This window comes from Spermophilus citellus (assembly GCF_964194105.1).
Source record: "Spermophilus citellus genome assembly, chromosome: 8".
Taxonomy (NCBI): domain Eukaryota; kingdom Metazoa; phylum Chordata; class Mammalia; order Rodentia; family Sciuridae; genus Spermophilus; species Spermophilus citellus.
This window is the reverse complement of record NC_138189.1, coordinates 103957552-103971269: the sequence shown is the minus strand read 5'-3', so window position 1 is coordinate 103971269 and position 13718 is coordinate 103957552.

The following is a 13718-nucleotide window of genomic DNA, read 5'->3' as shown; positions in this document are numbered from 1 at the left end:
TGATGTGTAACTAAAAAGAACAAATAAAATTAAAAATGAAAAATAAGATCCATTGAGCATAGTGGCACATGCCTATAATCCCAGTGGCTTGGGAGGCTGAGGCAGGAAGCTTGTAAGTTCAAAGCCAGCCTCAGCAAAAGCAAGGCGCTAAGCAACTCAATGAAACCCTGTCTCTAAATTAAAAAAAAAAAAATACAAATACAAAATAGGGCTGAAGATGTGGTTCAGTGGTCAAGTGCCCCTGAGTTCAATCTCTGGTAGCCCCCCACAAAAATAATAATATCCACCCTTCCCAATCCCTCCCAATGCACATACATGTGCACATCTCATAGATAAAAATAATTCTGACATGGGCAGGGTTTTGACACTTGAGGTGAAGAGCAAGGAAACTAACATTTATATACTAACATTATAAATGGCATGCACAGTCTTAGCTCCTCTCAACAGCACAGAGAGGCAGGGCAGCATTATTGAGGCCTGTCAAGTCCAACACGTCTAGCTTCATTCTAGCCACTCAATCATTATGATTATAGATGTACTATTTAACCTCTGTACTTCATTCCCTCCATAGTTTCTGATGTTATTTAGAAGACCAAAAACAATAAATGTGAAACACATGCCAATAAGACATGGTTATTATGATTGCCTCCATTTTCTTTCAGAAAAGGAAACTGAGGCATAAAAGCATGCAAACCAAGGTCAGGCGACTCTTTGATTTAAAATTTGGTCATTCTCTACGTGGTCATCTTTTGCTTGATACACATGTGCTTGACTGTATTTCTCCAAGTAAGATTTTTCAAGTAAGGTATTTAAAAGACGAATCCAGGCTATAGGCTGGCATGGTCCTTCATTCTCCTCTGTTCTGAAGCCAAAACACCTCCCTAGAAACAAAGTCTGTAACCCAATCACTACTATAGAACTTTGTTCTCAGCTACCTGTCAATTAATCTCCCTAGAGTCTATTAAACCACTCTGTATTTCATATTTTACATCCATCACTGGATGTGACCAAGGATAAGCATCATCCACAGGGGGAAAAAAACTTCCACTTGAATAAAAGAATAAATCTACACTTAATAGTCACTATTAAGCATTTCAGATCATCTTTGAGTAAAACTGCATTTACTGAAAATCTTATGATAGAAACATTTTCTGCCTTTTTTTCTTTTTGGTCATTCCAGTGTTGAGAAATTTAGTAGATTTAGTAGATGTTTACTGAAAGACCTGGACCATCTTCAGAACTTGTGCAAACTTCAAAATACTTACTTTATTCAGCATGTGGAGCTTCCACTATTGCAAAATTGCCACACCCTTTCCAAATTCCTTAGAGACCTGTAAATGTGAAACTAAACAGGGATGGCTCATTTATTTCCTTCAGTCCCAACTGCCAAAAAAAAATTTGTTCTCTCTCCTAGAAAAATTCAAGCTCTTCCCAGTTGTCATCAATAGACTGCAGTTATTTTACTGTCCGGTACTGTCTGGGTCATAAAATTAGTGCCACATTCATAGCTTAATAGTGGGGAAGTCCACAGCACTTCCTGTCATTTTAATTGCTCATCTGGCTTTGGACTAAACTGCTGGTCAGCTAAAAAGGGTGTCTAGTCACATTGGCCACCTTCATTGAGTGTTTACTATGCAGTAAATAAACCTGATCTCAGCTTTTTAGAATATCAGGGTGTTAGGGGAAACATACTCAGAGAAGAGTAACTATAAAAATAGAGGAAAAAATAACCATTTCTGTAAGTACAAAGAAAAAGACCAAGTTTTTCAGATTTTGTAAGGCAGAACTAGATATTGGGAAAGAAACTAGAAATAGTTTGAAGAGTGAATGCAATATTCCCTTCAACAATTGAATGGCTAAACAAATTGTGGTCCATGCATGCAATGATATACTTAGCTTTAAGAAAGAACTGCAAGAGGAGACACACAAAAGCATTATACTAAATAAAGGTTGCTGGACATTGAAGACAACATGATGGAGGATTCTACTTAAGTGAAATTCTAAAATAAGAAGGAGGAGGAGGAGGAGAAGGAGGAGGAGGAGAAGAATGAAAATCATAGTGACAGAAAGTGGGATCAGTAGGTGTCAGAAGCTTGGGGTAGGAGGTGACATGAGGGAGAGACAGCAAGGTAAGAGGAGAATTTTTTGAAATTCTATATCACAATTTGTGATAACGGTCACATGACTTACATATATCTGTCAAAAGTCATGGAATTACATCTACAGTTAAAATTGGTAAATGTTATTGAATATAAATTATATGTCAATAAAACTGATTTTTAAAAATGTATGAATGGAACTCTACTATGTAGACAAGGGGCATGGAGGTTTGTGGAGAAAACCACAAATCGAGGCATCCAAGGACTAGGAAATGTAAAACAGCATTAGGGGTAGAAAAGGAGCAGAAGTGAGGGCCCAGGAAGGAATTAGATCAAGGGGACACTATGGCTGGGTCTTAAATTTTAAGGCAGGAAAAGTAGTTTCTGCAGAACACTTTTGTTTCTGTACAATTCTACCTACTTTATCACCGTAAAAAGTTTTATCCTAAGGGATTTTTTAATGAATAATACTGTTTTAAAATCTCTTGCCATCTGCCTTTTTTTAAATTGATTTTATTTTTTAAATACATGACAGCAAAATGCATTACAATCCTTATTACACATATAGAGCACAATTTTCCTATCTCTGTATGTAAGGTATGTTCACACCAATTCATGCTTTTGTACATGTACTTTGGATAATGAAGTCCATCACATTCCACCATCATTGCTAACCCCCTGCCCCCTCTCTTCCTCTTCCACCCCTCTCCCTATCTAGAGTTCATCTGTTATTATTATTATAGTTGTAGATAGGCAGAATGCCTTTATTTTTATTTTTCTGAGGTGCTGGGGATCAAACCTAGTGCCTCACACATGCTAGGCAAGCATTCTGCCACTGAGCTACAGCCCCAGCCCTTGCCTCCTGCCTTTTAAGGATGCTAGGGTAAAAATCCTCTCTCCCTAATGTATGTGAGTTTGAAAGTGCTCTGGCTTCCAGTATGGGGCAGGAATAGTCATAATGGGAAGGGAGACTCTTGCCTATGGATTATGCCAATGTCGGTACTTAATGAGGATTGTTTGACAGGCAGGCCATATGAAAATATTTGTGCTGAACTCCCAGAACTGGGATGGAAAAGCAGAGATGAAAAGATAAAGAAAGTAAAACAAGTTGCAAAATGTTTGGTGCAAAGTGAAGGGAGGGTCTCTAAGCAAGAGTACTCCTTTAATTGAGCTCATGTAAGTCATATTAACCAAAAAAAAAAAAAAATAGAAAATTTGAGGAAGAATCAGGAAATTTTTCTGTAGAGTTAGAAAAGATGTGTGAGAGATATATGTAGCATACAGGATGGGTAGACCCAAAGCAACAAGTTCGGAAAGAGTAGAGGCCAAAGGAAGCTGCAAAGGAGACCACTAACACAGTCCGGATAGAAAGCTAAAGAGTCCCTTTTTTTTTTCTTTTTCTTTTTATTAGTTTTTCTTGTCCAAGTTTTTTTTTTTATTGTTATATTATATGACATCAAAATGCATTACAATTCAAATTACATATCTAAAGAGTGACTTTATAATAGGAAAAATACATGTATTCTGTCAAGATGGTCAAATTTACTGGACATTACTATATATCAAGCAATAATGTTTATGTACTTTATATGTGCGTAGGATGTTTTCACAAGTATCTCTATAGGTAAGTATTACTGTCTCCACTCTGTAGATGAGGAAACTGATGATTAAAAAGTTGGGTAGGCTGGGGATATAGCTCAGTTGGTAGAATGTTTGCCTCACCTGCACAAGGCCCTGGGTTCAATCCACCACACACACACACACAAAAATGGTTGACTTGCTCAAAGTCACCCCATTAATTGAGAGCAAGAGTTGAGTCCTACCACAGTCTCCTGACTCTGCAGCCCAAGTGCACAAGTTCTCTGCTCTTAGAACCTTGACTTTGTACTCAGCTATGCATCTATGTTACATTGCTCCAGATCATCTGTTATAAACTGGATTGTGTCCTCCCTAAATCCATCTGTTGCTCTAAGCTTCCATGTGACTGTATTTGGAAATAGAGCCTTTGAGGTGGTAATTAAGGTTTAATGATGCATAGGATAAGGCCCTAACCAACAGGACTGGCATCCTTATAAGAAGCAGACATTAGGAATGATCATACATGTGAGGACACAGTGAGAAGACAGCCATCTACAAGCCAAGGAAAGAGGCCTCACCAGAAACCAACCTTACTGGCACATTGATATTGGACTTCTAGCCTCCAAATTGCAAGAAAATAAATTTCTGTGTTTAAGCCACCCAGTCCATTGTATTTTGTTATGGTACCCCTTCCAACAGAACAATATACTAAGTAACAAAATCTAGCCTAAAATGTAGGATTAGGTAAATTACAGACATATGATCTGGAGAAAACTCAAAATACAAAACACAGTAATTGTCCTTGACCCTCACCTGAACTACATTTTTTTTCTCTCTCTCTTTTTTTTTTTTTTTTAGAGTTACATCATAACTTTGGAAGGTAGCTGGTGAGGAAAATTGGCATAGCTCGTTTATTTAACCTGAATCTATTGTGTTCCTGCAATAGCTAGATGTAACGCCTCTTGTATATAAATGGACAAGATATACACATGAATAAATCAAAATAATGTCATAATGAAGGCACAATGCATAGGACATGGAATCGGAACCATGTTAATCTGTGTCTGAATTTCTGCTCTACCATTTCCTGTAATATTATGAACCAGAGGAAACTACCTCATCTCCATCCCCAGGCCTGTATTTTCTCATCTATAAAATTAAACACACATTTAGGTAGTTTAAACAACCTGCTAGGTATAAAATAAATTTAATGTGCATGGCACATAATAGGTATTCAAAAAAGTATAGATAGTACCATTACTATAATTACAAGGTACAAAGTCTGGAGAGGGTAGAGGGAGCATTTCCTTTACATGAGGATATCAAGAAAACTTTCCAGAGAATACAAACATTTAATCTGAGTATTGAAAAATGAATATGCATTTACCTGATTAACAGAGAAAATGTATTTGAAAATTAAGTTCAAATACAGAGAACAGCATGGGTAAAGGTGAAAATATACAAAATCAAACTGAAAGTTCAGGGAACTATATAAAATTCAATATAACCTACAGATTAAGGGGATAGCATATTAGGATACGGCACAGGATATTTATGACAGACACAATGCAGCAGTGCTTACATCTGATAGTTTATTCGTCTCTTGCATGAAAGTCTAAGCAGGTATGGTACCTCTGCTCCATAAAGTCATCAGAATCTGGCTCCTTCTATCTTTGTCTTCTTCCACATGGTCCAAGGTAGCTCTCTACCATGTCCACATTTCAATCAGTGGGAAAGAAGAGACCAATAGAGGGGACCACCATTTCTCTTAAGGGCAGAAGCCCCAAGTTGTGTGAGTATCTTCCACCCACATCCTTTGGACCAGAAGTTAGTTACACTGAGCACATGGAAACTCAAGGGAGCAAGAAAATATGATCTATGCCGAGATGTCATTTTCCTATACTGAACTCCTACTTGTGGATTTTCACATTTTTGCTCTGAAGCTGCCCAAGTTTCACTATAAGAATGTTTTATCAGTAATATTTCTAAGGCAATTGACTACTTTTGATAAACAATGAGTGTTTCACTAATTATGTGTTCCTTCAAAACTGACCTCTGTCAGCAATCCAACTGTGTCCTCTTCAGTCTTGTGCTTACTATGAGGAGGGGAGGATCTTTCTTTTATTTGAATTAAAGAGAGAAGAACAATTTCCAGACCAGCTGAGCAATTATAGCTTCTCCATTGAACAGAATGAGAATGACATGATATCTCCCTAGCTCTCTAACTTTATTGTTGAATAATTTTACAGAAATTTGATGGGAGTTACAATTCTAATTTTAAACATATGAAGCACATTTAAAAAGACAATTTAGATGTCATACTTAAAGATTGACCTGACTAATCTAAAAAAGATGATAAGAAAAAAAGCAAGTATTCAAAGTAAAACAAAAAGAATTGTATATATACTAAATGTATTTAAATATCATAAGAAAAACTTTGCCCATAAAAATTGAATTAGATTTAGATTTCATCAAATAAATCAATAGTCTTAAATTCAAAAACTCAATATGAAAACAACTAATTTTATTATTTCTTTTTATAAAATAGGCCTCAAAACTCTCTGTTAGTTGGGATTAAAAAGTTAATTAATAGTCAAAAAGAATTATTTCTTTTGAATACCATCAATGATACTGAGGAGGCAACTTAGCCTAATAATAACAAATTTACTAATTGAAGAAATGTTTAATTCAGTGTATTCAAAACCCTGTGTTTTGAGATAGATGCTATAAGGAGTAAAAAGGGGGGGAAAAGGTATATGACTGCATTTTCTTCTTTTTTTATTATTATAAGACAATGTAATAATACAGGCATACTAACCTAATTCCGTGGCTCTCAATCTGTTTTCACTAGAATAAACTTGAACACTCTGAAAAACACGTATCAATGCCCAGGTCAGACTCTAACAGAATGAAACAGAATTCCAAGGGATTCTTATGTGCAGCCATGGTTGGGAACTGCTGCGCTTACTGGAATATGAGATCCTTGAGAGAAGAGATTGGTTCATTCACCCCTAAGGCCATCACAGTGTATGATATATATAGATAGTCACATGTTCAATAATTGAATGGACAGATGAATGGATGGATGGATAGATGTATGCATGCATGGATGGATGGATGGATGGATAGACAGAAGGACAGAGGAAAAGTTAGCCCTCACAGTACTTACTACCAATTGAGAAAAATATAACTTACGTACAGATATATGAGTCAGTAGATATTGCATGATTACCACTGTATTTCACAACGGAGATTATGATCTGAAAGAAACACTAGTTAAATGCATATAATGGAGTACTTTCATTTTAAGCCAAACAGGAAAGGTTTCAATTACATTGCTGATTAGCACTTAATTTTAAAAGAGAAGAAAGGAGCCATCACACAGATCTTATCACTTAGAAGAAATAAAAATTAAAATGCTATTATCAATGAGGGAATGCAAAGACTAAATCTGGAAAGTGAATTTCAGATGACTTTAAGCCCTTTTCCATTATTACCTTGTCAGCTATGGATTTGGTTGAGTTGGGTTTTATAGTGACTTTCCTCCCCTCTTGTCATTATTTCCAGATCACCTGTCCACTAATTTACAATCAGTCCTTTCATCCAGTGGGATAATCTAGAATTTGGATAGTAATCCTTCCAAGCCAGCACCATTCATACCCAACTCCACAGGGTCTCACTGAATTGCTTAGCATCTCATTTTTGCTGAGGCTGGCTTTGAACTCAGATTCTCCTGCCTCGGACTCCTGATCTGCTGAGATTACAGGCATGCACCATCTGGCCTCGCCACAATGGAGCTTTTTGTCAGAAACCAAAAGTGATGCCCAACTAACAAACCCATTGGACAAATGAAATTCAGGCATGGAAATTGAAAAACTGGTTTAAGTTAAAGCTAACATGTTATTATCCCTCCCAAGATGCAAAGATTATGTCTCACAAGTTTTTTAATTTCTAATTCCCATTTTCAGGCGTGAGACCAAGCTAAGGATGTCCTAACTACATTCCAATTCCTCACTGATAAGGAGACAAATAAAATATCACCCTGGGTGCAGTCGTCAGTGATAACTTCCTAAGCCACAGGTCTGACAAGTGATCCTTATTATATCTCTGTCCTCACATAGAACTTTAGTCAACCACAGAGTAATACCTTTCCTCTCTTCCCGGAGGCAAATCTTTGCTGATTTTCCTCGTGGTTTACTGTTTCCTCATTTATGTTGACCTTTTTCCTCTTATTTTTCAAGTATTTGTTTAATATTCTGTCCATTTGTCGCATTGATGGCCTCAAAAAATGGGACTCCAAAGGCTCATGGTGCAGTGGCAGATCACTTGCCTAGCACGTGAGGCACTGGGTTCCAGTCTAAGCAGTGCATATAAATAAAATAAAATAAAATAAAGGTCCATTCACAAATAATATATATAAAAATGGGACTCCAGCCCATCTTCTCTTCCATTTTAGGTAAAATCAAAAGTCTCCAACTACCTCCTATTGATCTTCACTTGGATATCCAAATCTTTAAAACAAAATTCAGTATCATCTTATTTTCACAAAATTGTTCCTCTTCCCTCATCTCCCATCTCAGACTCACTGCCTTATCACACCCAGTCACAGTGTTCTAGATTACACCTTAAAAGTACCTCTCAGAATTAATTTCTACTCCCTGCTCCCTCTTCCAAACTCTTCATTCAGACTCTTCAGATTTAGTTCTCATCTCAGCTAATGTGAGTGTCCTAACTGACCTCCCCTTTTTATCTCTTCCCCACTCCCTCAATTATCCTCCTGGGTTTTCTCAGAAAGCTCAACAAATCTATTTTTGTTGCAGTCTTCCTTGTACACGTCTGCTGACTTTCCCTGGCCTCCAGGATTAAATCCAAACTTAATCAGAAGGGCTAGCCAAGGCCCTTCCCAATATGCCTCAAATCTACTCACAGTTGCACGCTCAGCTACACCCCACCACACTCCTCAGTGGATTTCTCTTTGTGTCCCCAAATGCCTTTTTTTTTCCTTTTTTTCTTCTTCTTCTTCTTCTTCTTTTTTTTTTTTTTTTTTTTTTTTTGCATGTGTTACTTGCAAGAGACCCATGTGATCTCAGAGGGAGATCTACCTGCCTGGGGGTTCACCCTGAATATACATTTTCTGTATAAAATACCTGATCTTCCCTACTTCATCTCCACCTCAACTGGTAAAACTTGTATTTTTTTCTTTAAAAAAAATAGATCAAATGTCACTCATTAAGAAAACTTCCCTGTTTAAACTACCCACATTGGACTAGGCCAAGCACATAATTTTAAGAGCTTTGGAGCATCCTTCTGGAAAGTAAGCTGCTTGCCACAGAAATCTCCTGGCTCCCTACTGGATCCTCAGCATCTAACATTTTACACAGTATGTAATTCCTATTCATTTTATATCTTAAATGGATGAATCTCTTGCTCTCAGACTTTTCAGGACAGAGAAAAGAAACAAGATTAAGACAGTATACTGGTGGGAGGGAGAATGTTAGGGAAAGAAGAAAACATACCAGTCATTAAATTTAAAAAAAAATAAATTGAGTTTGAAGTCTACCAAGGAGACATACAAGAAGACAGGATAGAAGATAAGGTTCAAAGGCTCAGGTGTGGACAGAGGAAGTGGTTAAAGATGATAATTCAGGGTGAACCCCAGGCAGGTAGATCTCCCTCTGAGATCACATGGGTCTCTTGCAAGTAACAGCTTGTGTTGCAGTTGATCTGTTCACTTGTCTCCAACACTCCTCACATCATAAGTTCTTTGAAGGAAGTCACTTTACCTGCTTCATCTTTATTTCCTGAGACCTATTAGTATGGCCACTGTGCCAATGTGTTACTGTAAACACCTTCCTGTATTGAAAACCCTTAAGACCAGTTTTTACACAAAACTATTAGCCTAGTTAGTCAATGTTAAGTACATGTATTTGATAAAATACAACATATGCTTTTCAGATAATGTATTTCACATGAGGGTTCTTAGGTGAGGGTTTTAACTTCTGTATTCTTCTTCCTCTATGCAGATATTGACCCACAATAAGGGTGGCGGGAAGAAAAAAGTTCATTGGATTAGACAAAGGGGAATGAAAAGAAGAGAGGAGGGATGGGAATAGGAAAGACAGTAGAATGAATCTGACATAACTTTCCTATGCTCATAAATGAATACACGACCAACATAACTCCACATCACGTACAACCGCAAGAATGGGATCCTAATTAGAATAAGTTATACTGTGTGTGTATAATATGTCAAAATACACTCTACTGTTGCGTATATCTAAAAAGAACAAATAAAAAAATGAAGGGAAAAAAATAGGTGAAGCCCATGTGCCAATCCCTTGAATCTGGGTGGGCTCATGACACCTCTGACCAAAATGGCACAAATGAGGAAATACCATGTGATTTCTAAGGTGGGGTCATTAAAACTCCATGGCAGCTTCTGTCTGGCTCACCACTGGGAACACCTGAGTCAGCACAGAAGAGCTGTGACTACCCTGAGACCACTGTGTTGGAGGAGCCCTGAGGAGGCTCTCCGTGGACAGGCTGTTCAGTCATCTCAGCCCTGGCAGAACAAGTGAGTGACAAAGCTGTCCTGGGAGTTAAACTCCAACCCCCACCATTTGGGTGATCCCAGCTGAGTTTCCAGATCTTTCTCTACTCTACTCTTTCCAAGTTGTTCACTATACCTTATCTTGTGGTTCTGACTGGGTATTGCAAGCACTTGGTATCTATAGGAGAAAAAGAGAGTCCAAAACCAGGTCCACTGAAAGAGTGGAGGAGTGAATTCAAGACCTGTGGGATTTGACCCAAACTTCCTGGGTCACAGGGACATGAAGGTAGACAAACCTGTCACTAGGTGTGCCTCTGGAGTCTCTCTCTCTCTCTCTGGGCATTCCTGAACACAGATATTATTTCCAGCTTCACCATTTTCTCAATTTTTCTCCTCCCTTTCTCCTACATTCTTCATTGTTACATAGAGGAACTTTTCCAAGTCATTTCAAATATTCTGGGGGATCAAAGCAAGGTATAAATATACAATTTTATGTTAAAAATAGGTTGAATAAAACATTAGTAGTTCAATCAATTTTTAATTAATTAACTAAGCTAAAAGCAATGTTAAAGCCCTACCTTTCCCTCTGTTCAGGTCCTATCTTTTTTATTGCCAAAATACTATGGACTGAATATTTGCTCCCTGCTAGATTCATATGTTGAAATCCTAACCACCCAATGTGACAGTATTAGGAGCACCTAATAGGGGCCTTTAGTAGGTGATTAGTTCATGAAGTCTCTGCCAATTTATTCACTTGACAATTTGTAAATGTATAATGGTATCAGTACCCTTGTAAAGGGAACCCCAGAGAGTTTCCTTACTCCTTCCACCATGTGAGAACACAGTGAAAAGATGGCCATCCATGGAGTAGGAAGAGCCTTGAACTTGGAATTCTAGTTTCCAAAACTGTGAAAAATAATTTTTTTTGTTATTCATAAGCCACCCTTTCTATAGTCGTTTCTGCTAGCAGCCTAAACAGTCTAAGACATAAGAGTAAGTGAAATCACATCAACTTTGGTTTTTCAGATTGGTGAAAACAACCTGGAAGTGGTAGGAATTTTCAAGTCACTGATACATTCACAGCATGAAATATTTAGCAACGTAAGAGAAAATATGGAGCTATCCTAAAGGGATGTTATGGAGGTGTGGGGAATAGAAAAAAAATAAACGATAGCCTAGTGCATGTAGTGAGAAACCTATCTTTATAAAAATAGTGACAACAAAACACATGCATATGCACATAAGCATGTAGAAATATGTGAAAGGGGCTGGGGATGTGGCTCAAGCGGTAGCGCGCTCGCCTGGCATGCGTGCAGCCCGGGTTCGATCCTCAGCACCACGTACAAACAAAGATGTTGTGTCCGCGGAGAACTAAGAAAAAATAAAATAAATATTTTAAAAAATTTAAAAAAAGAAATATGTGAAAGGACCCTCACCTTATTGTTAATATTTGCCATTTATGGGGACCCAGGAGATGAGTGGTAAATGAGGAAACGGAGATTTAAAAAATGATGAATAGCTCATTTTTTTCTTTATTTCTCTTAATATTATTTCACTTGTCATACACAGTTGACATTATTTTTGAAATTTTCAAAGAGACAGGGAAATAGTCATAGTCTGTATTATTTTTTACATTTTTGTTCATTTTTGTTATACATACATAATAGTGGGGTTCATTTTGTCTTAATAATTATGTTCTAAATGACTTTGGAACACACATGCCTTCTTTTTTCTTCCCCCTTCCTTCCACCTTCCCATGAAGGTAGACATGGTGATGTCGATTGATCTAGCCCTTGAATTCCACTTGCTACAGCACCTGGGGGAGAATTCAGTATTTTAACAAAGGTGTGAGGTCACTGGCAAGGGAGAGCAGCCATCCCGTGAGTGACTCAGGCAGGGCTTATATATGCAGGTCCAGTCACTGAGAGCTACTTTCTGGTCCATAATTAGTAAGTAGAAACTCAGAAGGCCACTGTGTACTTATTTTTTTTTTAATTTTTTTTTTTTTTTAGTTGTAGTTAGACACAATACCTTTATTTTATTTATTTATTTTTTATGTGGTGCTGAGGATGGAACCCAGCATCTCTCATGTGTTAGGCGAGCGCCCTACTGCTGAGCCACAACCCTAGCCCCTTCCTTCTTGGATAGTTGTATAGAAAATTCTAACACTTATATGTGCAAAAATTTATAAACAAATACATAATTAACAATCTCATTGCGATTATCAGAAACTAAAAGAACCCAGTCTTAATTGTGTAACTCAATTATCACTCTTCTTGCCAAAAACTAAAAAGAAATATTCTATGACAGTACTGGATTCAGTACACAATTTTGCTACCAGGTATCCAATCAGAAAGAATTTGCTTAAGGCCAACTCTTTCCAAACACAAATTCACATTTTTGAAAGATAGCCTCCCATGGTTTAACTGGTTTATAACTCTAAACGTCAATCACTTTTATTAGTAAAGGGTATGTTTCACAAGCAGTTTTCCCCAGAGGGTTCACTAAGAAGCTCTCAAACTTAGATATTTCACAAATGGATTTTTGAGATTTTTCTATAGATGAATCTGCTTTAAAAATTTTCCAGACTTAAATTGTCAAAACCGTGGCCTACAGTGTCGAACTTTGGAACCGTGATGATTGATTTGCCCTTATCCTGGAGCACACTCAGAATTGTTTTCTGAGAAAAATCTATAAACTGTCTATAGTACTCTCCAATCCTCCATGCACAGTAGGCCAATGTCTAGGCTAAGCACCTTCATTTTTACAAGGGGGACACCAACTTTTTTCTCTTTGTTCAGCTAATCTTCTGAATATATACTTTTTGAAGTATATGAGTTTTAAAAAATACATGTATTTAAATCATAACATAAATAATTGCTCTAAGACATCTGGAAGATAATATCTAACAGTCAGTGCCCAACTTTTATCAAAAGTCGATATAAAAGAAATGATGTAAGTGGAGGACTCAATAAAGGACATATCATCTACCCAACCCTATAATTAGCTTACATTTTGATCCCTGGATCAATCCAGGCATGCAGTGTGGCTTAAGGGACACGTTTCCCTTATGGAAAGGGAGAGGCTGGGTTGGTTGCAGAGAGGTAGATAGGGTAGGGATCATGGAGCCCTTCTAGCCCATTTATCACCATGAAATGCTTTTGTCATCAAAGGAGGCAGGGCACTGTCACATAAAATCAGGTAAAAGGTGATTAATACCTGAGTGAAACAGTAATTATATGGATTTAAATCCAATTGTATTGAAAATCAACTCAATATAAAAGAGAAAATGGAACAATCAAGATGGCTTCCATGGTATGGTCCCTGAATGGAAAACAAAGGAGAATCATTTTGGGGAAAGAAGTTGTTGAGCTCAGTGATAGAAATGGTGAGCTCAATAGTCCATGGATAATACACAGAAACGAGTTATTGACTTATCCAAGAGTCTAAAACTAAAGAAATATATGCTGGAGATACAGCCTGAAGAAAAA